Here is a 26,058-nt window from a genome sequence, read left to right on the forward strand (position 1 = left end):
ATTTCTTGGGCTGAACTTGCTGGGAAACTAGCAGACAACAAAAATATCTCCGAAAAATTCTGACATCAACAAACTAAAAATTATTCTCTAACTATTTAACCATAAATCAAACTAACAACTTTTAAGCACTTTAAATACCAGATAACACAAAATTAATTAATTACACTTGGTGGCCTCTTATAAGCTACCTCCTGAACCTAATAAAGAGGTCACCCAGTGTATGTTCATGGTCTGCTGCTGTAGCCGATCCACTTCAAGGTTTGATATGCTGTGCATTCAGAAATGCTCTTCTGCGCATCACTGTTGAAAGGCATGGTTATTTGAGTTACTGTCGCCTTCCTGTCAGCTTGAACCAATCTGGCTCATCTCCTCTGACCTCTCTCATGAACCAGTCATTTTCTCCCACTGAACTGCCAGTCACCGGATACAATTTTTTTGTTTTTTTGCACCATTCTCTGTAAACTCCAAAGATTGTTGTGCATAGAAATCCCAAGAGATTAGCAGTTTATACTCAAACCCCTCCCCTATCTAACGCCAACAATCATTTTATGGTCAAAGTCATTTAGATCACATTTCTTCCCCAATCAGATACTTGGTCTGAACAACAACTGAACCACTTGACCAGGTCTGCATGGTTTTATGTATCGAGTTGTCACCACATGATTGACTGTTTAAATATTCGCAGTAACAAGCAGGTGTACAGGTGTACCTAATAAAGTGGCCACAGAGTGTACATTTAAGGTACATCGGTGACGCAAAATCTTGCACATTTCCCCCTAAAATTCTTGCTCTCTATTAAAATGAATAGCACTCCTAAATCTGCATCACATCTGATCTGGCATCAGTTCAGCAAATACATTACTAATGTAACTACCAGGGAACATCTGGAACTTGATGTTCCACAGCTGGACCATGTCCATACAGATTTGAGGATCTTTGTTGATACCGCTCTGTTCGTGATAGATCTCCAAGGCCCATAAATAGAAAGATAATTAAGTAGGAAAATTTTCAGCACTGGTTGAGAAGTAAGCCACATCAGAGAATAAACTGTAGTGTCCCGCATACAGTTCTGGACAACAAATGACAATAGGAATGTTAAGTCATTGGAGATTTTGGGGATTTTGTTCAGGACTGATGAATTTCGGTCACGTGGAAGGATGGGTTAAGCTGGGATTGTTTAGATCAGAGGAAGTTTAGGGGCAATTTTGCAGTGAGTTGTAAAATCCTGAGGCCCTTGGATTCAGAGTTATTTATCACATGTATGTTGAACCATACTGTGAAATGTGCTGTCTGCTTTAAGACTAACACACCTGTGCTGAGGGCAGCCCGGAAGTGTTGCCACACATTCCGGCACCATCATAGCATGCCCATAATGCCCGGCAGAACATAAAAAAACAGCACACACCAAACACCGAGACAGCAACAGCAAAACAAGCCCCTCTCCTCCACCCACCCATGCACACACATGCGCACAAGTGGACAGTCCCCCAGCTCCAGGGCAGGTTTCCAACCTCCAGTAAATGAACAAGAAATTCCTATTTCCCTTAGCAGCGAAATTTCGTAACCAGGAGACATTCCTAGGAGGCAACTGTTACGCGGTTAGCGTAACAGTAGGGCATCTGAGTTTGGAGTTCAATCCTGGCATCCTCTGTAAGGGTCTCTGCGCATCCTCCCGTGGAGTGCGAGGGCTTTCTCCTCCAGTTTCCTCCTGCAGCCCGAAGGTGGGCTGAGAAGGGTAATTGGTCCCGTGATTAGGTTAGAGTTATATCAGAGTCGGGGCTTGCTATGCGGTGAAGCTGAAAGGACCAGAAGGACCTATTCCATGCTGTATCCCTAAATAATTAAAACAAACAGGGGGAGATAAGGCAAAGAAAATCAGCAAAAGTGTGAATCGCATGAGGGTGCTCAAACACTCTGTCTTATTATGTTAAGGCAGACATTTGACCTCACATTTGATTTTGTTATGATCTTGCACTTTATTGTTCACCTGTGCTCACTTTCTCCGTAATTCTAACACTTTATTCTGCATTGTTGTTGTTTTACTTAGTGCTAACTCCATGCGAAATGATTTGAACTGCATGAGCAGTGTGCATGACAAGCGTTTCACTGTATCTCAGTACATGTGACAACAATAAACCAAACCAATTATAATTCTGTTTTGTGTCAGAGTGCAGTATCAAGATCTTCCTTTATCTGTGAGTCTTTTGGCTGGTGAGAGGGGAGCTGATCAGCTAAATACTTTGAGCAGATAAATTCAACCTTTCCTGTAAAGTAAGTTCAGGCATGTTTACAGCTTATGATATACAAGGAGAGCTGCCACAAGAAAGTAGCATCCATCATCAAGGACTCCCACCATCCAGGCCATGCTCGCTTCTTGCTACTACCATTGCACAGAGGTATTGAAGCCTTAGGTCGCACACCACCAGGCTCAGAAATCATTATAACTCTACAGCCATCAGTTTGGCTCCTGAATCAGCATGAATAACTTCACTCACCTCAACTCTGAACTGATTCCAGAAACTACAGACCCACTTTCAATGGCTCTATAATTTATTTTCTCAGTATTATTTATTTGTTTTATTTGTACGATTTGTATTCTTTTGCACAATGTCAGTCTTTATGTATAGTCCTTCATAAATTCTACTGTATTTTAAAATTTTCCTGTGAATGCCTGCAAAAAATGAATCTCAAGGAAATGTATGGTTACATATGTGATAATTGATAACAAATTAATTTTACTTTATACAGTATATGGGGTTTTGTAAAGACGAGAATTTTTATGTATGCTGCTGATGCAGAACATTGATGGGACCATATATCTTAAGATTAAGGGTATACACATCACAACATGAATATGTTGTGCATATGAAATTTCCCTGTATGGGCTCCTGCTGGGTAAGATTCCATGGGACATTCAGAAGTTTACCCTGACATTAAAATATATGTGTTAACGTGAAATAATTGGGTTGAGGGAAGGTCTCACGGTGACAGGAATCAGGTCAGGGGTCAGGAATGTGCTTTTTATGGTCACAGGAAAACACTTCATTATTTTGCCGAAACCTAAAGCTTTAACATATGTGGTGGAAGTGCAGAGCCAAGTATTCTTCAGACATGCTTTTATCTTATCTCATTCCAGAGGAAGCTGCAGGTTGTCAATTTAATCTAATCCTTCGGCTACAGGCAATGACTCTCAGATACTTCTGTAATGCTTATTGTATTTTAAATTCACAGCCACGGATCATGTGTCTGAAGCAGAATGCAAAGTGCCGAACAATCAACATGTCACTGTAATCCTCTCAGTGAAATTAAGTATTAATCCTTAAATAGCTATTAAGCAGTAATAAAATATATTTCTGAAAACCATAAGGCATTAGGCTATTTGGCCCATCAAGTCTGCTCCATCATTCCATCATGGTTGAATTATTATCTCTCTCTCCACCTCAGTCCTCATGTAACTTTAGATGCCCTGACTAATCAAAGAATTATCCAACTTCTTTATCTCATGACTAGGGCTCCACAGCTATTTGTGGCAATTTATTCCACAGATTCACTACTCTCTGGCTAAACAAGTTCCTGCTCATCTCTGTTCTAAATGGACTTCCCTCTATTCTGAGACTGTGTCCTAGAATCCCCCACTATAGGAAGCATCCTTTCCACATCCTCTCTATCTTGTCTTTCAATATTCAAAAGGTTTCAATGAGATCACACCTCATTCTTCTAAATTCCAGCCAGTACAAGCCCAGAGCTGTTAAACTGTCCTCATACATTAACCCTATCATTCCTGGAATTGTCCTCATGAACCTCCTCTGGACTTCTCTCCAATGACTGCACATCTTCTCTTAGACACGGGGCCCAGTACTGTTCACAAAACTAGAAGTGTGGTCTGACCAGAGCCTTTTAAAGCCTCAGAATTACAAGATTCCCCATTAAGGAGATCGTGTTGACTTTGGCCTACATTATCATGTGCCTCCAAATACCCTCATTCTTAATAACGGAATCTAACATCCTGCCAACCACTGAAGTTAGGCTAACCGGTCTATAATCTTGCCTCCCTCCCTTCTTAAAGAGTGGAGTGATATTTCAGTTTTCCAGTTCCCGAGAAGCTGAAAGGTCTGAAGGTAGATAAGTCACCTGGACCAGAAAGACGATACCCTAGGATTCTAAAAGAGATGGCTGATAAGATTGTGGAGGCAATCATAGTGATCTTCAGTAAGAGTAATGACACCTCTGCCCTCTGGCACTCTCGAATTTCTGGCACTGTGATAGTGTCTTCCACAGTGAAGACTGATGCAAAATACTTAATCAGTTCATTCTCTATTTCTTTGTCCTGCACTACTGCCTCTCTAGTGTCAGTTTGTAGCATCCAATACCCACTCTTTCCTCTCTTTTACTCTTTATATATCTGAAAATTCTATTTTTATCCTTTGTTTTTTGATTGGCTAGCTTACTTCCCTATCTTTTCTTTCTCTCCTTATGGCTTTTTCAGTTGCCTTCCATTAGCTTTTAAAAACCTCCCACTAATTTTTGCTATATTACATGCCCTTTCCTTCCCTTTTATGCTGTCTTTAATTTCCCTTCTCAGCCACAGTTGCATCGTTCCCCCTTTAGAATATTTCTTCTTCTTTGGGATGTATCTATCCTGCACCTTCTGAATTGCACCCAGAAACTCCACCATTTGCATGCCACATCCTCTGTAATAGAGTCAACTGAAAGAAATTAAGAAAGGCACTAGACGATGGCACAGCTATCTCTATGCTGTACACCATGAACTGTTGTCCAACAGAGAGCAAACAGGTGTTGGTACCAACCTTCTGTGTCTCTGGTTGGAAAGAATTTTGGACAAAGGAAGGACCACACCGCTCAGAGGAATTGTGAAAGTGATGAAAGCAGTGGTTCAGCTACAACAGCTTTCGTAGCAACGTGTCTGAGAAAGCTTCTGATAAGTTACTCAGGCAGTTACTCATGAAATGTGGTTTGGTTTTCAGCTGGGAGAGAATTTAAGGAACATCTGGAAAGTTGCAAACTCCACAAGGAACTGTCTCTAACTCTCTTCGATTAGCCCACTCCACAGATTTCATTGGTATCTCCACTAGGAACCAATGGTTTTGAAAATGAAATCGTTTCTTCTGATGAAACTATCAAGTTTATCTTATAATCTTTTATTAGTTCCAGTTTAAATTCAGTTGATCACACCACATTTAGCTTGAGCTTCAAAAAGGCACCGTCAACATAGAAATGCATCTAGTGTATGCTGGAACTCACAGAAACCCATGTTATTGTATTGCTGGTGTACAACAAATCAGAGCAAAGATAAAGACAAGAGATTCTGCAGATGCTGGAATTCTTGGGCAACACACACAAAATGCTGGAGGAACTCGACAAGTCAGGCAGCATCTATGGGAATGAATAAACAGTCAATGCTTTGGGCTGAGACCTTTCATCAAGATCGAAAATGAATGGGGAAGAAGCCAGAATAAAAAGGTGGGGGAGGGAAATGCGTTACAAGTTGGAAGGCGAAAAGTGAGACCAGGTGATGGGAAGGTGGGTGAGTACGGGATTTGGGGGAATGAAGTAAGAAGCTGGGAGGTGAGTGATTCTGGGTACCTTTTTACCCCTTCTTTTATCCTAACCTGCACGTCACCTCCCTCTGATTCCCCTCCTCCTTCCCTTTATTTGACGCTCCACTGACTTCTATCAGATTCCTTCTTCAGCCCTTTACCTCTTCCATTTATCCACTCCCAGCTTCTTTCTTCATGCTCCTTCCCTCACTCACCCACTTTTCCCCTTACCTGGTCTCACCTATCACCTGCCAGCTTTTACACCTTCCCCTTCCCCACTGCCACTTCTTTAGTCCTACCCCTGGCCCTTTCCTTTCCAGTCTGATGCAGAGCTTCAGCCCAGAATGTTGACCATTTATTCCCCTCCATAGATGCTACCCGACCTTCTGAGTTCCATTCAGCATTTTGTATGTGCCGTGACAAAGTTGAAATATGGTTCTTTAGATTTGTCATGTTCAAATCAATAAAGAAATATTTGGTGAATGCTTTTGCTCTATTTGTAATGTCAACTTCTATTTTTAAATCTTGAATATCTGGAAATAACCACTTCCTTTTGATTACAGTAGTCCACAGGTTAAGATTGGATTCTGTTTCTGAGAAATATTTATAACCTGACATATCCATAAGTCTGAAATGGACAAAAACAGAGGATCACAGTCATAGGTGTGACAGGAGGTTGTGCAGGCATGGGAAGAATAGCCACCAGCCAGCCTCACTGTTTCACCGTGTCAGGGTCTGCTCCGTGCTCCCACATTTGCTCTACTCATCCCTGCTCCTAAGTATTGTGACTCTGGGATGGCGGAGGGGGGGGCAAGGAAGATGGGGTAGTTGAGAGGGAAGGCACATCAAGTGCCTTAGTCCCATCCAGCAGAAGATGCCTGCAACCAGCAATCCATCCCCATCCATTCCACTGATCTCCAAAATGATCATTCATAGGTACCCAATGTCCGTAGGTCAGGTGTTCATAACCTGACGAGGATGGGTGCAGTGTTGTACAGGTGTACAGTCAGCCCACCTACAAATAACATACATGCTCAGGACCCACTTCTCTCGGCACACAAATAGCATGCTCATAACATGCTGGCCACTGCAAGAAGTAAATAATGATTTGTGAATAAAAAGGTGGAAGATTATCAGCAAGACACAAATAAAAGGAGAAACTTTTCATTAGCTGTGAATGAGTGAAGGCTACAACGGTCGATGACCAAACAACAACTTACAATAGCATGATTGATTTGGCAAGGTGGGAAATGTCCTTCAAAACGTTGTTCTTCTCCATACTAAATAAGACATTTGAAGTAAAAATTATTTCACAGAATCTGAGCAGATCTCCCATTTTGGTATTCTTGAACCAAAATCCACAATATTTTGACAATTGGTTGTATAATATTTATGTTTACTGTAGTTAGATCCAAAAATCAGGATGGGCTAGGTAGAGTAAAAGGCAAGTCTCCTTGGTTCTCAAGTAAATTGCACATGTTAAAGGAGTTCATTAATTTTGAAATTATTTTTAATTCAGCTAACAGTTGCTAATTTTGGATTAGAGTATTTTTCTCATAGTTTAACCTTCCTATGCTTGCTTCTAATTTTTATATTTTCTCCTGGATGTGTGTAATTGTTCAGAGAAATTTCTGTAGATGTAGGAGTGCTGATTCTAGAAGTTTCTCTACAGCCTGTATCATGCCACTGAACTTGATTATTTCATAGGTTATTCCTTTATCACTGGAATGTCATGTTACGTCTCCGGTCTGAGCAGTTTTAGCATAAGAAAACCATGATTTCTTTGTTCTTTTTCTTTATCCTTCATTGTTCTTGTAACACCTAATAATTAGCTATAACCAGCAAGAGTTATGCCTTCGTCTGAAAAACCTCTGGATCACAATATCACCAGATCAAACACTTGTACTTCAGTGGGCTGGTTATATGCTCAAATTAAGTAGGTGGCAAAGTGGCTGAGAATTTGGTTTCCCAAGAAGAGCCTTTGAGTAAAGTTGGTTTAGGAACTGACAATTGATAAATTATGGGAAACATTTTAATCAAAGTGCTTAAGATAAACCAGTAGAAAAAACTTCCATCTGAATTACAGAATTAAATTAAGACTTGTACTATATGAGAAGCAAGACACTGGATCAAAACTGTGCTGTTGAGTGGAAGAGCTAGAAGCAAAGGCACTGGGCTTAACTTGGCCACCATCATATGCAGTTTCTCAAGCAAACGTTTGTTGCAGACAGTAATCTTAAAAGTGTAGTTTAATGATATAAAGTAACCAAATGCTATGCCGGATCTTGTGAGAAGGATGTTCTACATTTTTTTTAACTAAGAGCAATAGCTAATGCACACAAATACAATTACCTCCACTTATAATGTGAACCATATTAGAATGCAAAAATGAAAGATACCAAAGGACACCTAGAAGAAGCAAAATACAAAGCAGGGATGTACAGGCCCTATGCAACAGAAGGTATGACCACATTAATGGGGTTGTATTATAGACCTCCTAATGGTCAGCAAGAATTGGAAGAGTAAATCTGTAGAGAGATAGCAGACAACTGCAGGAAACATAAAGTTGTGATAGGGGATATTAATTTTCCACATATTGATTGGGATTTCCATACTGTTAGAGGTCTAGATGGGTTAGAGTTTGTAAAATATGTTCAGGAAAGTTTTCTAAATCAATATATAGAGGTACCAACTAGAGAGGATGCAATATTAGATCTCCTATTAGGAAACGAGTTAGGACAGGTGACAGAAGTGTGTGTAGGGGAACATTTTGGTTCCAGTGATTCAAACACCGTTAGTTTCAACTTGATTGTGGATAAAGATAGATCTGGTCCTCAGGTTGAGGTTCTAAGCTGGAAAAAGGCCAAATTTGAAGAAATCAGAGTGGATTGGGACAGGTTGTTCTCTGGCAAGGATGTGATTGGTAAGTGGGAGGCCTTCAAAGGAGAAATTTTGAGAGTGAAGAGTTTGTATGTTCCTGTCAGGATTAAAGGCAAAGTGAATAAGAATAAGGAACCTTGGTTCTCAAAGGATATTGGAACTCTGATTAAGAAGAAGAGAGAGATGTATGACATGTATAGGAAACAGGGAGCAAATATGGTGCTTGAGGACTATTAGAAGTGCAAGAAAGTACTTAAGAAAGAAATCAGGAGGGCAAAAAGAAGACATGAGGTTGCTTTGGTAGTCAAGGTGAAGGATAATCCAAAGAGCTTCTACAGTTATATTAAGAGCAAAAGGATAGTAAGGGATAAAATTGGTCCTCTTGAAGATCAGAGTGGTTGGCTATGTATGGAACCAAAAGAAATGGGGGAGATCTTAAATGGGTTTTTTGTGTCTGTACTTACTGAGGAAACTGGCATGGAGTCAATAGAAATAAGGCAAACAAGTAGTGAGGTCATGGAACCTATACAGATTGAAGAGGAGGAGGTGCTTGCTATCTTGAGGCAAATCAGAGTAGATAAATCCCCAGGACCTGACAAGGTATTCCCTCAGACCTTGAAGGAGACTAGTGTTGAAATTGCAGGGGCCCTGGAAGATATATTTAAAATGTCGGTATCTACGGGTGAGGTGCCAGAGGATTGGAGGATAGCTCATGTTGTTCTGTTGTTTAAAAAAGGCTTTAAAAGTAATCCAGGAAATTATAGGCTGGTAAGTTTGACGTCGGTAGTAGGTAAATTATTGAAGGAGTACTAAGAGATAAGATCTATAAGTATTTGGATAGACAGGGACTTATTAGGGAGAGTCAACATGGCTTTGTGCGTGGTAGGTCATGTTTAACAAATCGAGGAGGAGAAGATGGCGGCGTGATGCAGTGCGCAGCGGCCACTCCAGTGAATGATATCTGTAATCTGTCAAGTGGGGTGCCTTGCACAATCCTGATTTGATGGACACAGATGTGAGAGAACGGAGGAACATCTGGCAAAACTTCTGAAATGCCTTTTTCGCTGCCGCTGCTACTGTGTGATCCAGGATCTCCAGAGGAGAAGGCCCCGAGTCCTCGGCTTTGCTTGTTGCTCAGTGGCTGGGGCGGGGTTGAAGCGCTCGGCAGAGGATGGTGCTCAGGAGGCTGTATCGGAGGGGCTGGTTGGAGGCTCGAAGTTTTCGGACGGACTCAGAGTCGGCTGTGGTCGGCTGCTTCCAATGCATCAGCAGTTGTCGGCACCTGGAGATTTATGGCAGGGAGCGTTTCTCCCTTTTGCCACCTGTTATCAGGACTATCAGGAGTCGATTGGAACTTTGAGACTCTTTTTACCGTGCCCATGGTCTGTTCTTTATCAAATTATGGTATTGCTTTGCACTGCCGTAACTATATGTTATAGTTATTTGGTCTTGACAGTGTTAGTCTTTGGTTTGTTCTGTTTTTTTGTGATATCACTCTGGAGGAACATTGTATCATTTCTTAATGCATGCATTTCTAAATGACAATAAATGAGGACTGAGGGTCTTCATAACCTAAATCTAAATACTAGAGTTTTTCGAGGAGGTTACCAGGAAAGTGGATGAAGGGAAGGCAGTGGATGTTGTCTACATGGACTTCAGTAAGGCCTTTGACAAGGTCCCGCATGGGAGGTTAGTTAGGAAGATTCAGTTGCTAGGTGTACATGGGGAGGTAGTAAATTAGATTAGACATTGGCTCAATGGAAGAAGCCAGAGAGTGGTAGTGGAGGTTTGCTTCTCTGAGTGGAGGCCTGTGACTAGTGGTGTGCCACAGGGATCAGTGCTGGGTCCATTGTTATTTGTCATTTATACAAATGATCTGGATGATAATGTGGTAAACTGGATCAGCAAATTTGCTGATGATACAAAGATTGGAGGTGTAGTGGACAGTAAGGAAGGTATTCAGAACTTGCAGAGGGATTTGGACCAGCTGGAAAAATGGGCTGAAAAATGACAGATGGAGTTTAACACAGACAAGTTTGAAGTATTGCACTTTGGAAGGACAAACCAAGGTAGAACATACAAGGTAAATGGTACGGCACTGAGGAGTGCAGTAGAACAGAGGGATCTGGGAATACAGATACATAATTCCCTGAAAGTGTCGTCACGGGTAGATAGGGTCATAAAGAGAGCTTTTGGTACATTGGCCTTTATAAATCAAAGTATTGAGTATAGGAGTTGGAATGTTATGGTGAGGTTGTATAAGGCATTGGTGAGGCCGAATTTGGAGTATTGTGTACAGTTTTGGTCACCAAATTACAAGAAGGATATTAATAAATTTGAAAGAGTGCAGAGAAGGTTTACAAGAATGTTGCCGGGACTTGAGAAACTGAGTTACAGAGAAAGGTTGAATAAGTTAGGACTTTATTCCCTGGAGCAAAGAAGAATGAGGGGAGATTTGATAGAGGTATATAAAATTATGATGGGTATAGATAGAGTGAATGTAAGCAGGCTTTTTCCACTGAAGCTATGGGAGAATAAAACCAGAGGACATGGGTTAAGGGTGAAGGAGGAAAAGTTTAAAGGGAACATTAGGTGGGGGGCTTCCTCACACAGAGAGTGGTGGGAGTGTGGAATGAGCTGCCAGATGAAGTGGTAAATGTGGGCTCACTTTTAATATTTAAGAAAAACTTGGACAGGTACATGGATGAGAGGTGTATGGAGGGATATGGTCCAGGTGCAGGTCAGTAGGACTAGGCAGAAAAATGGTTCAGCACAGCCAAGAAGGGCCAAAAGGCCTGTTTCTGTGCTTTAATGTTCTATGGTTTTATGGTTCTATGGTTCTATACACTAATTTACAGATATTGTCATTATTTCCCAGTATACCTGAGGGGATAGTGCACCTTTGTGAAGACTGGTGGTTTCTAACTTTCAAATCTTACACTGTCCATCAACATAATTAAATAAGTTGGTTTCTGGTCAAAAACTATAACATTCTATGACAGGATGTTCTGCTGTCACTTCCCTCCTTGAACAAATCCATGGCATCTACCTTGATGTAATGCTTGTTTGTCTGTTGTACAAGTATTGCAGTCTGACATGAAACTGCTACATCACAATTCTAGAGTCAAGCCTTTGGTTCAATGATGCCAGATCAAGATGAAGAAAAGCATGCTATGCATTGGCTATAATTCTATTTTGGTTTTGATATAAAATGTAAATTGAACACATTGTAGGCAGTTTAATTTCCTGCAGAAATTGGTCTTAACTAGTTTATAGGATTATGTCTATTGAAAATATACCACACACAAACCAAATCAGCCCATTGGGCCTGTTCTGGTAGACAAAGTCGTCACAGAACTAAAAACAAACAAGAGAAAATCTGCAGACATTGGAAATCAAAGCAACACACACAAAATGCTGGAGGAACTCAGCAGGCCAGTTGCATCTGTGGAAAAAAGTACAGAAAGTGTGAACTAATCCCACTATTGATACTTACCTGCAGCCCTGCAGGTCACAGTTATTCAGCTATATAGCCAAGTATTTTGTTTAATGATGGTCTCTTTCCCTTCCTCCCTAACAGACCCCTTCACCTTCTGGAAGAAACCACTATCCTCATATGCCTCTAACACTTTACTAATGAATTTAATTAATTGTCATTTGTATCCAGTCCACAGCAGCCCTTCTTTAACCTGTCTTGGCCTTTGGTAATTTTATACACTTTGAGAAGGTCTGTAATCGGCCTCCACTGTGCCAAAGTTAACATCTTGAACTTATACACGAGGAAATCTGCAGATGCTGGAATTTCAAGCAACACGCACAAAATGCTGGTGGAACGCAGCAGGCCAGGCAGCATCTATAGAAAGAGGTACAGTCAACATTTCGGGCCGAGACCCTTTGTCAGGACTAACTGAAATGACAGGAGAAGACAGGAGGGGGAGGGATGGAGCTAAGAGCTGGAAAGTTGATCGGCAAAAGGGATACAAGGCTGGAGAAGGGAGAGGATCACGGGACAGGAGGCCTAGGGAGAAAGAAAGGGGGAGGGGAGAACCAGAGGAAGATGGTGAGCAGGCAAGGAGTTATTGTGAGAGGGACAGAAAGAGAAAAAAAGAGAGAGAAGGAAAAAAAAGGGGGAAATAAATAAATAAATAAATAAGGGATGGGGTAAGAAGGGGAGGAGGGGCATTAATGGAATTTAGAGAACAATGTTCATGCCATCAGGTTGGAGGCTACCCAGACGGAATATAAGGTGTTGTTCCTCCAAACTGAGTATGGCTTCATCTTGACAGGAGAGGAGGCCATGGATTGACATATCAGAATGGGAGTGGAACATGGAATTAAGATGTGTGGCCTGTGAGTCAGCTGGTGTGATATACTGCGTCCGGTGCTCCCAGCGCGGCCTTCTATATATTAGTGAGATCCCACACAGACTGGGAGACCATTTCGCTGAACACCTACACTCTGTCCGCCAGAGAAAGCAGGATCTCCCAGTGTCCACACATTTTAATTCCAAGTCCCATTCTCATTCTGATATGTCAACCCATGGCCTCCTCTACTGTCAAGATGAAGCCACACTCAGGTTGGAGGAACAACATCTTATATTCCATCTGGGTAGCCTCCAACCTGGTGGCATGAACATTGATTTCTTTAACCTCAGTTAATGCCCATCCTCCCCTTCTCACCCCATCCCTTATTTATTTATTTGTTTGTTTGTTATTTTTCTCTCTCTCTCTCTTTTTTCTCCCTCTGTCCCTCTCACTATAACTCCTTGCCCATCCTCCAGGCTCCCCTCTCCCTTTCTTTCTCCCTAGGCCTCCCGTCCCATGATCCCCTCTCTTCTCCAGCCTTGTATCCCTTTTGCCAATCAACTTTCCAGCTCTTTCTCCATTCCTCCTCCTTCTGTCTTCTCCTATCATTTCAGATCTCCCCCTCCCCCTCCCACTTACAAATCTCTTACTATCTCCTCTTTCAGTTAGTCCTGACGAAGGGTCTCTACCCGAAATGTCGACTGTACTTCTTCCTATAGATGCTGCCTGGCCTGCTGCGTTCCACCAGCATTTTGTGGATCCTGAACTTATCTGAGCTTCAATCCTAAATTTAAAAATATCCATTCCTGGCAATGTTCTCTCTCTTTTCAGTGCAATCAGGCATTACAATGTAGAGATCAGACATATGTGTGGTATAGACGTTAGTAACTATCTCATTGATGTGACCAGCAACCTTTAAGGATCTGTCCAAGTACACTCTAAGGTTCCTCTCTCCTCCATATCAGTCAGAATCTCAAACAACAGGAATTCTGCAGATGCTGGAAATTCAAGCAACACACATCAAAGTTGCTGGTGAACGCAGCAGGCCAGGCAGCATCTCTAGGAAGAGGTACAGTCGACGTTTCAGGCCGAGACCCTTCGTCAGGACTAACTGAAGGAAGAGTTAGTAAGAGATTTGAAAGTAGGAGGGGGCGGGGGAGATCCAAAATGATAGGAGAAGACAGGAGGGGGAGGGATGGAGCCAAGAGCTGGACAGGTGATAGGCAAAGGGGATATGAGAGGATCATGGGACGGGAGGCCCAGGGAGAAAGACAAGGGGGGGGAACCCAGAGGATGGTCAAGGGGTATAGTCAGAGGGACAGAGGGAGAAAAATGAGAGTGAGAGAAAGAATGTGTGTATAAAAATAAATAACGGATGGGGTACAAGGGGGAGGTGGGGCAATAGCAGAAGTTAGAGAAGTCGATGTTCATGCCATCAGGTTGGAGGCTACCCAGACGGAATATAAGGTGTTGTTCTTCCAGCCTGAGTGTGGCTTCATCTTTACAGTAAAGGAGGCCATGGATAGACATGTCAGAATGGGAATGGGATGTGGAATTAAAATGCTGGAGGAACTCAGCAGGTAAGGCAGCATCTATGGAGAGAATAAATAGTTGATGTTTCGAGTCAAGATGCTTCACTGAGACTGGACAGGAAGGGGGAAGAAGCCAGAATAAGGAGGTGGTAGAGGGGACGGATTACAAACTGGCAGGTGATAGTTGAAGTCAGGTGAGGGGAAAGGTGGGTGGGTAGAGATAATTCAGTAATGGGAAGTCTATTGGTCTATTTCCAACAGGAATCACCATGCAGATCAGAAGTGTGAGACTTGGCTGATTTCCTCCTCCACAGTTTGGATTCTTCAAGGTTAACTATTGGGTGCACAGACTGTGGATTCAAAACCACATACTGCATAATTAAAGAAAAATGGGTGCTTTATTTTACATATTAAAACAATTTTTATTGAGGAATATTGTCTATATTTTAGCAGAATTTTACATAATGATCCTAATCTGACCTTACATAGATCTTTTAAACCATGTGGTGAAAGACCATGAGACATTGAAGTAGGATTAGGCCATTCAGCCAATCAAGTTTGCTCTGCCATTCGATCATGGTTGGTTTATTTTTCCCCTCAGCCCATTTTTGCGCCTCTCCCTTTAGGGAATCCTGAACTTGGACTCCCAAGTCCCTTTGCACTTCCGATTTCTGAATTTTATCCCCTTTTAGAAAATAGTCTACGCCCTTATTCCTTCTACCAAAGTTCATGATCATATACTTCCATATGTTGCATTCCATCTGCAACATCATTGCCCATTCTCCTCATCTGTCCAAGTCCTTCCGCAGACTTCCTTTTTCCTCAACACTACCAGCCCTTCAACTTATCTGAATATCATCTGCTGACTTGAACACAAAGCAATCAATTCCACCATTCAAATCATTAACATATAAAGTGAAAATTAGCAGACCCAATACCGACCCCTGCAGAAAAGCATGAATCACCAGCAGCCAATCAGTAAAGGCTTCCTTTATTCACACTCCTTGCCTCCAGTCAGTCAGCCAGTCTTCTGTCCATGCCAGTATCTTACTTAAAATAAGATGGGCTCTTCTCATGGCATCAGCCTCATGTACTTCTGAAAATCCAGGTAAACAACATCTACTGACTCTCCTTTGCCTATCCTTCCTGCTACATTTTCAAAGAATTCCAATGGATTTATCAGGAAACCAAGCTGACCTGAACTTATTTTATCACATGCCTCCAAGTACACTAAGAAGTCGTCCTTAATGTTGGACTCCAGCATCTTTTCAGCCACTGAAGTCAGACTAACTGGTCCATAATTTCTTGTCTTTTAACTCTCTCCCTTCTTAGAGTGGAGCAACATTTGGGATTTTCCAGTCTTCCAGACACATTTCAAAATCTAGTGATTCATGAAAGATCGCCTCTGATGCCTTCTTAATCTCTTCAGCAGCCTCCATCAGAACCCTGGGGTAAAGTCCATTTTCTCCAGGTGGCTCATTTACCTTTAGTGCTTTAGTAAAGCAGCAACGATGCTGGTGATGCAAAAACTAAATAAACTCATCAGAAAGGCTAGATTAGTTCTTGGCTATGGCCAAGTGGTGGAGAGGAGGTCACTAAATAAACTGTTTTCCACTATGGACAATCTGACACCTCCTCTCCATGACCTACTGAATAAGCAGTGGAGCACCCTTTCAAACCGACTCATTCAGCTCCGCTGTCACAAGCTTCAGTACAGGAAGTCTTTCCTACAAATTGCAGTTAGCATATACAACAGTTCATCTCTGTGTGACAGTAGAACACATCATAGTGCAATAGTCTCTATTTAAGTATTTTATACATCATTATTGCAAATTGGTGAAATATTTTAGTGTATAATAAAATATTATTATTACTTTATTATTAGTTAGGTCTGCGCACTGCTAAGTGTGTTTTTAAATGTTGCTGCTGTGACAAAAGAATTTCCCACTCTGGATCAATAAAGTACAGTACTTATTACTATTGTTGCTGTTGTTGTTATTATTATTTTGAAATATCTTCTCCTTAGTAATTACACTCACTTCTGCTCTCTGACTCTCATTTCTGGCATATTGCTGGTGTCTTGCACAGTGAAGACTGACACAAAATACTTATTCAGTTCTGCCACCATTTCTTTGTTCCCCGCTACTACCTCTCCAGTAGCAATTTCCAATGGTCTGATGTCCATTCTTGCCCCTCTTTTGCTTTTTATATATCTGAAAATAAACCAATTTATATTTAATCTCTTCTCTCCTTATTACATTTTTAGTTACCTTCAGTTGGTTTTAAGAGCTTCCAAATCCTTTAGCCTTCTACTAGTTTTAGTGATATTCTTGCCCTCTCTTTTGCTTTTATGCTGACTTTGACTTCCCTTGTCAACCATAAGTGCCTCACTGTCTCTTGATTATGCTTCTTCTTCTGTGGGTTGAATTAACCCTGTGTTTTCTGAATTAATCCCAAAAACTCCAGTCATTGTTGCTCTGCCATTACCTCTGCTGGTATTCCCTTCCAAACAACTTTGGCCAGCTCTTCTCTCCTGCCACTTTGATTACCTTTACTCAACTGTGATACCGAATCATCTGATTTTAGCTCCTCCCTCTCAAACAGAATTCTTTCATAGTTTTACTTTAAGCTCCCTTATCAAATCTGGTTCATTGCAGAACACCAAATCCAGAATTGCCTCTTCTTTAGTGGCTTGAATACAAGCTGCTCCAAAAAGCCATCTCATAGGCATTCCACAAATTCCTTCCCTTGGGATCCAGTACCTACCTAATTTTCCCAATCTCCCAGCATTTTGAAACCCTTTACGATCATCATAACATTGCCATTTTTAAATGTCTTTTCCATCTCCTGTTGTAATTTATACTCTGCATCCTGGCTACTATTCAGAGGCCTGTATATAACACCAATCAAGACTTTTTTACCCTTGCAGCTTCATTACTCGAACACAAGGATTCTAAATCTTCTGCTCCTATGTCACTTCTTTCTAATGATTTGATTTGATTTTGTTACCAACAGAACCACCTCACCACCTCTGCCCACTTGCCTGTCCTTTCAGTAGGCTGTATAATAGGCATGGTGGTATAATGGTTAGCACAACATCTTACAGCATCAGTGACCTGGGTTCAATTCCTGCCACTGCCTGCAGGAGTTTGTACCTTCTCCCCGTGACTGTGTGGGTTTCCTCCAGGTGCTCTGGTTTCCACACACAGTCCTAAGATGTGCCAGTTGCTAGGTTAGTTTTTTTTTGTGCCATACTCTGCCAGAGCCTCAGCGACCACTTTTTTTCCCAAGTGGTTGTCCTGGAGGAAAGATTCTGTGAGTGGTCCCACACGTCCTTCTCACAGCGCAGTTTTTTTTTCTCAAGGCCGAGTTGCGAGCTTGACACTCAACCCAGCACGGATGGAAAACTGGATTCGAACTCGGGAACCTTCGCTCCGGAGTCCGGCGCTGATGTCACTGTGTCACCAGCCAGTTAATTAGTCATTGTAAATTGTCCCATAAATAGGTTAGCATCAGATTACGGGTCTAGAGAGCTGGAAGGGCCTATTCCACACTGTATCTCAATTTAAAAAAATATATTCCTGGATGTTTATCACAACTTTGTGATGTCCACAATGTCAAACTTGCCAAATTCTAACTGTTCTATAAGCTCATCTACCTTATCTTGAATAGTGGATGCATTCAATTATAAGACTTTCATTCCTGTACTCACCATCCTTCTTCTCAAATTTGTCTCCATGTTGCCTGAGGTTAATTTCTTATCCCTTTCTAAACTTTCTGCCTTATTCGTTATTCTGGAGACTTCAGTCACCTCTCCTGCACTCTCCTTCCCTTTGCATTATCCATACTTTTCCAAGCTGTTGAATCCACTCCCTGCTATTTAGATGAAAGGCCCTATCCACGGCATTAGTTATGTGATTCAGCGGGACCCTTATCTCAACATAGTTCAAATGGAGCTCATCCTATGGAACGCCAGTACTGGTGCTGGTAACCCATGAATTCATACCACTTCTCCCACACTAACCTTTGAGCCATGCTAACTCTCTGACTTTATTAATCCTGTGCCAATTTGCACATGTCCTGGGTACCAATCCAGGGATTATTACCTTTTGACTCTGAATTTTAATTTAGCCCCCAGCTGCCCAGATATCCTCATTGGTACCCACATGGACCACCACAACAACTGGATCATTCCCCTCCCACTCCAAATTCCTCTGCAGGCCAGTTGAGTGGCCAAAGCCCAGGCACCGGGCAGGCAGAATACCCTCTGGGATTCTTGATCCTTGCCACAGAGAATTGTGCTTATTCGTCTGACTCTACCACCCCAATTACAACCATATTTCTCTTCTCTCCCACTTCCTGAACCACAGTGCCATGGTTTAGTTCAACGGTCCCCAATCACCGGGCCGTGGAGCATGTGCTATCGGGCCGCGAGGAAACAATATGAATCAGCTGCACCTTTCCTCATTCCCTGTCACGCACTATTGGACTTGAACATAGGGTTACCAACTGTCCTGTATTTGCCGGGACATCCGTATATTGGGCTAAATTGGTTTGTCCCATACAGGACCGCCCTTGTCCCGTATTTCCCCCGCTAAGGTAGATTGTTCCTATGAAACCTTTCGTGTCAAAATGGTGCAAAGCAAAGAAGGATTTACCATGAATTTATATGGGGAAAATTTCTGAGCATTCCCAGACGCAAAAAATAACCTACCAAAACATACCAAATAACACATAAAACTGAAAATAACACTAACATATAGTAAAAGCAGGAATGATATGATAAATGCACAGCCTATATAAAGTAGAAATAACGTATGTACAGTATAGTTGGGAAGATGAAGACAAAACCGATTTCTGGGAAAAAAAATCAGCACATACGTGCATGCGCACGTCACGCATGTGCACACAGGTGCCCGTGCAATGCTTCATGGTCACGGTAGTCTTTCTGGGGTAAAGTATCCCAGGATTTGACTGTACTTTTGTCCCTTATTTGGGAGTGAGAAAGTTGGCAACCCTAACTGTAAAAGACATGTTGAGGTGAGTTTCACCCTACTTGAACACAAGCAGCCCCCCCCACCCCCGTCGTCTGGTCCACAAGAATATTGTCAATATTAAACCGGTCCGCGATGCAAAAAAGGTTGGGGGTCCCTGGTTTAGTTGATCATTCTTCCTGTAGCCTCCACTGCCATTCAAAGACTCAAAGTATATTGATTATTAAAGCAGGAGTGCAGTCTACAACCCTGACATTTTTCTTTCCACAGACAGCCACAAAACAAAGAAGCACCATGGAACCTGTTTAAGGAAAACATCAAGCACTCAACACGCAAAAAAAAAGAACCTGCACAAATGTCAAAAAACAGTCATTGAAACATTCCAGGAAGGTTTTGTCTAGATCAGTTTAGTTCAACTTAGCGCTGTTGTTCGTTGACTGCAGGCCGCAAAGCCAGTCCACCTTGATCAAAATCGTAATTAAACAATGAGTAACCAGAAACCAGAAACACATCATAAAATTAACTACAAGAGTCCAGTGCATAATTCGCATTGATTAAACCTTGCCCAAGTCCCAAGACTCCGACACCGTCTTCCAGCAGCATTGAGCGAGAGGGAGGGAGAAACAGGTCAAACACAGGCACCTTTCCTTAGGAGCAGCAAGCAAGACCAGGAGTGAAACCAGCCACACGCAGGCACCTTCCTCTGGCAGCAGTGAGCAAGAGGGGGAGAGAGAGACTGGTCAAACAGAGACAGATGACACTGAGCATCCACTCACCTTCCACTCTCGTCCTCACTGATCTCAATCTTTCTTGATGCTTAATCGGCAAGATCAGTGAGAAACGGCGTCGATCATGGGCTCGCCTCCTGTCTCCAGACCACATACTCTGCTTGAAACTACACTGAACTCTGTCGGAGACCACAAAGTCTCCATTGCTCAATCGGCCTGAAAACACACCATCAAAATAGAAATCAGAGTTTCCAATAGCCGCAGAATCATATTCAAAAGAAGAAGAAATAGAAGTAGTTTTGTGAAGTGTCTGAAAGACTTGGGCTTTGCTTGCTTTCTTTGCTGGCACCATCTTCTAAAGCGGGAGTCGGAACGGGAAACATTCACACAGGGAGCAACAATCTCAGACCTGTAGGCCAAGCTGCTGAGGCTCTCCACCACGACCCCTTGGATCCCCTTACCTGCCTCACTCACAGTCACACCCTCCTGTCCCTGAGCACAAACCAAATTCGAAGTAGTTAATCCAATGGGTGTGACTGCCTCATAAAACACTGTATCCAGTGTGGTAAACCATATATATGTTGTAACTGGGTTAACTGTCTGGACACACCCCTCTGCTGACTGCCCCTGTGGCTCCTCCCACAGATTCCTGAATAAAGGTGATTCCGCCTTGTCCCTCCCCCTCAGTCCGGGGGCAGACACTCACCATGGAGGTCGTATTGTACAGAGAATAAAAGTCTTTCAGTATTTTACGCAACTTCAGTCTTTTGGAGTTATTGAAGGTGCTTCAATTTTATTCGCTGTACATTTTAAAGCATGGAACATGCACTGAGACCTGACAAGTTAGACCTCGATCCGCAAACGCCAGAAGCTGGAAACGCTTTCGAACTCTGGCTGGCCTGCTTCGAAGCGTACCTAGAGGAGATTAAAGTGACCGACCCCGTAGCGAAGCGCAGAGTTCTACTCTCCAGGGTCAGTCCACGGGTCTATTCGCTGATCAGAGACCAGCCGAGCTATGACAGCGCGATAAGCGCCCTCAAAGGACAATACCTGCGGCCGATAAACAGCGTCTATGTGCGACATTGCTTAGTGACACGGCAACAACGGCCCAGGAAATCAAGTGCTGAGTTCATCCAGGCCCTACGGACACTCGTGCGGGCCTGCAATTGCCAGGAGCTGACGGCGGCGCAACATGCAGAACTCCTAGTGAGAGATGCCTTCGTCACGGGGACCAGGTCAGTGTATGTGCGCCAGCGGCTGTTGGAAAAAGCCGATCTTACCTTAAGTTCGGCGATCGAACTGGCCAACACGCTGGAGGCCGCTCTGCACAACTCTGAGGCTCTCCAGGCACGCGATCCCCCGATGGCCTTGTGGGCACTGCAGACCCCGCAACCCACCGGTGAATCGACCTCGGCTGCTGCCAGTCACGAGTCCATGAAGTGCTACTTCTGCGGACTTGAGAAGCACCCCCGGAAAAGCTGCGCTGCCCGACAAGCTACCTGCTCCAGCTGCGGAAAGAAAGGCCACTTCGCCAAGGTCTGTAAGTCCAAACCGCAAGTGGGATCGAGCAGCGCCGCGTGCGAAACATGGGGGTCGCCATCTTGCCTGCCGCCATCTTCCCTGCACGCCGCCACCACGTGCGAGGCATGGGGGCGGCCATCTTGGTCAGTGCCACCTCCCACCGCCTACGACCAACGGGTGCACACGGGGCACCCCACAACGCCAGACCAAGACAGCGACCCAACCCTGGCTTCCGGGACCCTCGACCAAAGTGCTTCCCACCAGCTTGCAAGGTCAATGATGGACATCCTGGTGGAGGGGCGCAGGACAAGCTGCCTGTTTGACACAGGCAGCACGGAGAATTTTATCCACCCGGACACGGTGCAGCATTGCGGACTTGTGATACGGCCGGTAAGTCAGAGGGTTACCATGGCTTCTGGGTCGCATACAACAGACATCCGGGGGAGTTGTGTAGCAACGCTAGTGGTGCAGGGCACAGAATATCTAGACTTTACGTTACTGGTCATGCCTCAACTGTGTGCCCCTGTGCTATTGGGGCTCGACTTCCAGAGCCACCTGAAAAGCATGACAATGAAGTATGATGGGCCCCTCCCACCAATTACTGTCGTAAATCCCCAGTTTTGTACGGATACGTCACATACCCCGCTACTGACCACACACACACACCGACCCGCACATCCCACCCAACACCATGCCAACTGCCGCACTACCGACACCACTTGCGGCCTCTCCACCCTCAAGATCCCTCCCCCACCACTGTTCGCCAACCTGACCCCTGACTGTAAACCTGTGGCAACTAAAAGCAGGAGGTACAGCGCGGGGGACAGAACTTTCATTAAGTTGGAGGTGCAGCGGCTGCTCAGGGAGGGGGTCATTGAGGCAAGCACAAGTCCTTGGAGGGCGCAGGTGGTCGTTGTTCGGAACAGGGAGAAGAATAGGATGGTCGTGGACTATAGCCAGACCATCAATAGGTTCACGCAGCTCGACGCACACCCTCTACCCCGCATCGTGGATATGGTCAATCAGATAGCACAGTACAAGGTGTACTCGACCATAGACCTAAAATCCGCTTACCATCAGCTACCCATCCATCGGGAGGACCGCCCTTACACTGCCTTCGAGGCAGACGGCAGGCTTTATCAATTCCTGTGCGTCCCCTTTGGTGTCACGAATGGTGTATCTGTCTTCCAGAGGGCAATAGACCAGATGGTGGACCAGTGCCAACTAAAGGCCACGTTCCTCTATCTGGATAACATCACCATCTGCGGTCACGACCGCCAGGATCACAACAATAAACTCCAAAAATTTCTCCAAGTGGCCAAAGCTTTCAATCTCACCTATAACAAGGACAAGTGTGTATTCGGGACCACCTGACTTGCTATCCTTGGATGGAGAATGGAGTCATTGGCCCTGACCCCGACCGTATGCACCCCCTGTTGGAACTCCCTCTTCCCAACACCCTCAGAGCCCTCAAAGGGTGCCTGGGCTTCTTTTCATATTACACCCAATGGGTCTCTAACTACGCAGACAAGGCCCGCCCCCTGGTCAAGTCCACCACATTCCCCCTCTCAGCCGAGGCCCGCGCGGCCTTCAGCCGCATAAAAGGGGACATTGCCAAGCAGCAATGCATGCGGTGGATGAGGCCATTCCCTTCCAAGTAGAGAGTGACACCTCCGACTTTGCGCTGGCTGCTACCCTCAACCAGGTGGGAAGACCAGTGGCGTTCTTCTCCCGTACCCCTCAAGGCCCTGAAATTCGGCACTCCGCGGTGGAGAAAGAGGCCCAGGCCATAGTGGAAGCTATTAGGCACTGTAGGCACTATCTCGCTGGCAAAAGGTTCACCCTGCTAACTGACCAGCACTCAGTTGCATTCATGTTTAATAACCAACAGTGGGGCAAAATCAAAAATGATAAAATTCTGAGGTGGAGAATCGAACTCTCCACCTACAACTATGACATCATGTACAGGCCTGGGAAGGACTTGAGGCATCTATCAGATGAGTGTCAAGTCACAAAGTTCCTTTCTTAGATCAATTCTTTTGGTCTTCTGGAAGCCTACCTGCAAAATGTGCTCAATGTCACAATTAAATTTATAAAAACCATTATGCATTGCCTTCTTGAAGGAGTTGTTTATTGAAGGAGGTGCATCTTAAATAATGCCCTTATTTAACTTCAGTCTTGTTTTTCTTTTCTCAATCTTTTACGTGGTAGGTATGACTGGCGAGCCCACTGCTTATTGCTCATCCTTCACTGGCTTTGGAATTTCAGGATTGCATTTGGTATTGATGCCAGGTCCGACTGTTTATTTCCATGTCATATTGGTGCACCACATGAAAGGGAATCCTCAGAGATGATTTTCCCATGTGCCTTAGGGCCTTATTCCACTAGAAATCATAGATTTGGGAGGAGTTGGCAGAGTAGCGTACATGAGTAACTACAAAACGTTCTGGAGCAGCTGGAGGCAAGTCGCTTGACACAGGACCTGCTACCTGCTCTTGCAGCCCTGTTATTTACTTAACTGTTCCAGCTGAGCGTCTGGTGACTGGGAGCTGATGAACTGAATTTACTTTATTTCCTACATCCTTCACATACATGAGGAGTAAAAATCTTTACGTTACATCTCCATCTAAATGTGCCATGTGCAATTGTAGTAATTTATAAAAATTTATAAGAAATAGAACAGTCAATGTAATATAGAGTACACTCAAATCAACGTGAGTTCATCAGTCTGATGGCCTAGTGGAAGAAAATGTCTCAGAGCCTGTTGGTCCTGGCTTTTATTGTGTGCAGTTTTGGTCCCCTAATCTGAGGGAAGACATTCTTGCCATAGAGGGAGTACAAAGAAGGTTCAGCAGATTGATTCCTGGGATGGCAGGACTTTCATATGATGAAAGACTGGATCGACTAGGCTTATACGCTCTGGAATTTAGAAGATTGAGGGGGGATCTTATTGAAATGTATAAAATTCTAAAGAGATTGGACAGGCTAGATGTGGGAAGATTGTTCCTGATGTTGGGGAAGTCCAGAACGAGGGGTCACAGTTTGAGGATAAAGGGGAAGCCTTTTAGGACCGAGATGAGGAAAAACATCTTCACACAGAGAGTGGTGAATCTGTGGAATTCTCTGCCACAGGAAACAGTTGAGGCCAGTTCATTGGCTATATTTAAGAAGGAGTTAGATATGGCCCTTGTGGCTAAAGAGATCAGGGGGTATGGAGAAAAGGCAGGTACAGGGTTCTGAGTTGGATGATCAGCTGTGATCATACTGAATGGCAGTGCAGGCTCGAAGGGCCGAATGGCCTACTCCTGCACCTATTTTCTATGTTTCTATGTTTCTGTGTTATGCTGCGGTACCACTTTTGGAACGGTCGCAGCTGGAATAGATTGTGGCTGGGATTACTTGGGTCCCTAATAATCCTGTGGGCACTTTTTCCACAGCTGTCCTTGTAGATGTCCTGAATCATGGGAAGTTCACAACTAAAGATGTACTAGTCTGTCCACACCATTCTCTGCAGAGTCCTGCGATTAAGGGAGGTACAGTTCCCATACCAGGCAGTGATGCAGCCAGTCAGGATGCTCTCAATTGTGCCCCTGTAGAAAGTTCTTAGGATTTGGGGGCCCATCCCAAACTTCTTCAACCGTCTGAGGTGAAAGAGGCGCTGTTGTGCCTTTTTCACCACACAGCTGGTGTGTACAGACCACGTGAGGTCCTCGGTGATGTGGATGCTGAGGAACTTGAACCTGAGCTAACTTGAAGTTAGCCCATCTCCATTCCTCTTGTAATCCACAACCAGCTCCTTTGTTTTTCCGACATTGAGGGAGAGGCTATTTTCTTGACACCACTATGTCAAAGAGATGACTTCTTCCCGTAGGCTACCTTATTATTGTTTGAGATAAGGCCAATCAATGTAGTTTCGTCGGCAAATTTAATTAGCAGATTGGAGCCGTAGGTGACAATACAGTCATGGGTATACAGGGAGTAAAGGAGGGGACTCAGTACACAGCCCTGAGGGGCTCCTGTATTGAGAGTCAGAGGGGTGGAGGTGAGGGAGCTCACTCTTACAACCTGCTGGTGATCTGACAGGAAGTCCAGGATCCTGCTGCACAAGGCAGGGTCAAGGCCGAGGTCTCTGAGCTTCTTGTCGAGCCTGGATGGAACTATGGTGTTGAATGCTGAACCTGTCGTCCAAGAATATCATTCTCACATAAGCATCCTTCTTCTCCAGATGTGACCCCTCAGGATGCTGATGTGGGGACACCATAAGACATAGGAGCAGAATTAGGCCATTCAGCCCATTGAGTCTTTTCCGGCATTCCATCATGGCTGATCCCATATCCCACTCAACCACATACACCCGCCTTCTCGCCATGCCCTTTGATGCCCTGACCGACCAGGAAACAACTAACTTCTGCCTTAAATATAGGCACTGACTTGGCTTCCACTGCAGCCTGTGGCAGAGCTTTTCACAGACCCACTACTTTCTGGCTAAAGAACTTCCTCCTTACTTCTGTTCTAAAAGGTCACCCCTCAGTTGTTTTGAG

The sequence above is a fragment of the Mobula birostris genome, chromosome 23 (genome assembly GCF_030028105.1).
Source record: "Mobula birostris isolate sMobBir1 chromosome 23, sMobBir1.hap1, whole genome shotgun sequence".
NCBI lineage: Eukaryota > Metazoa > Chordata > Chondrichthyes > Myliobatiformes > Myliobatidae > Mobula > Mobula birostris.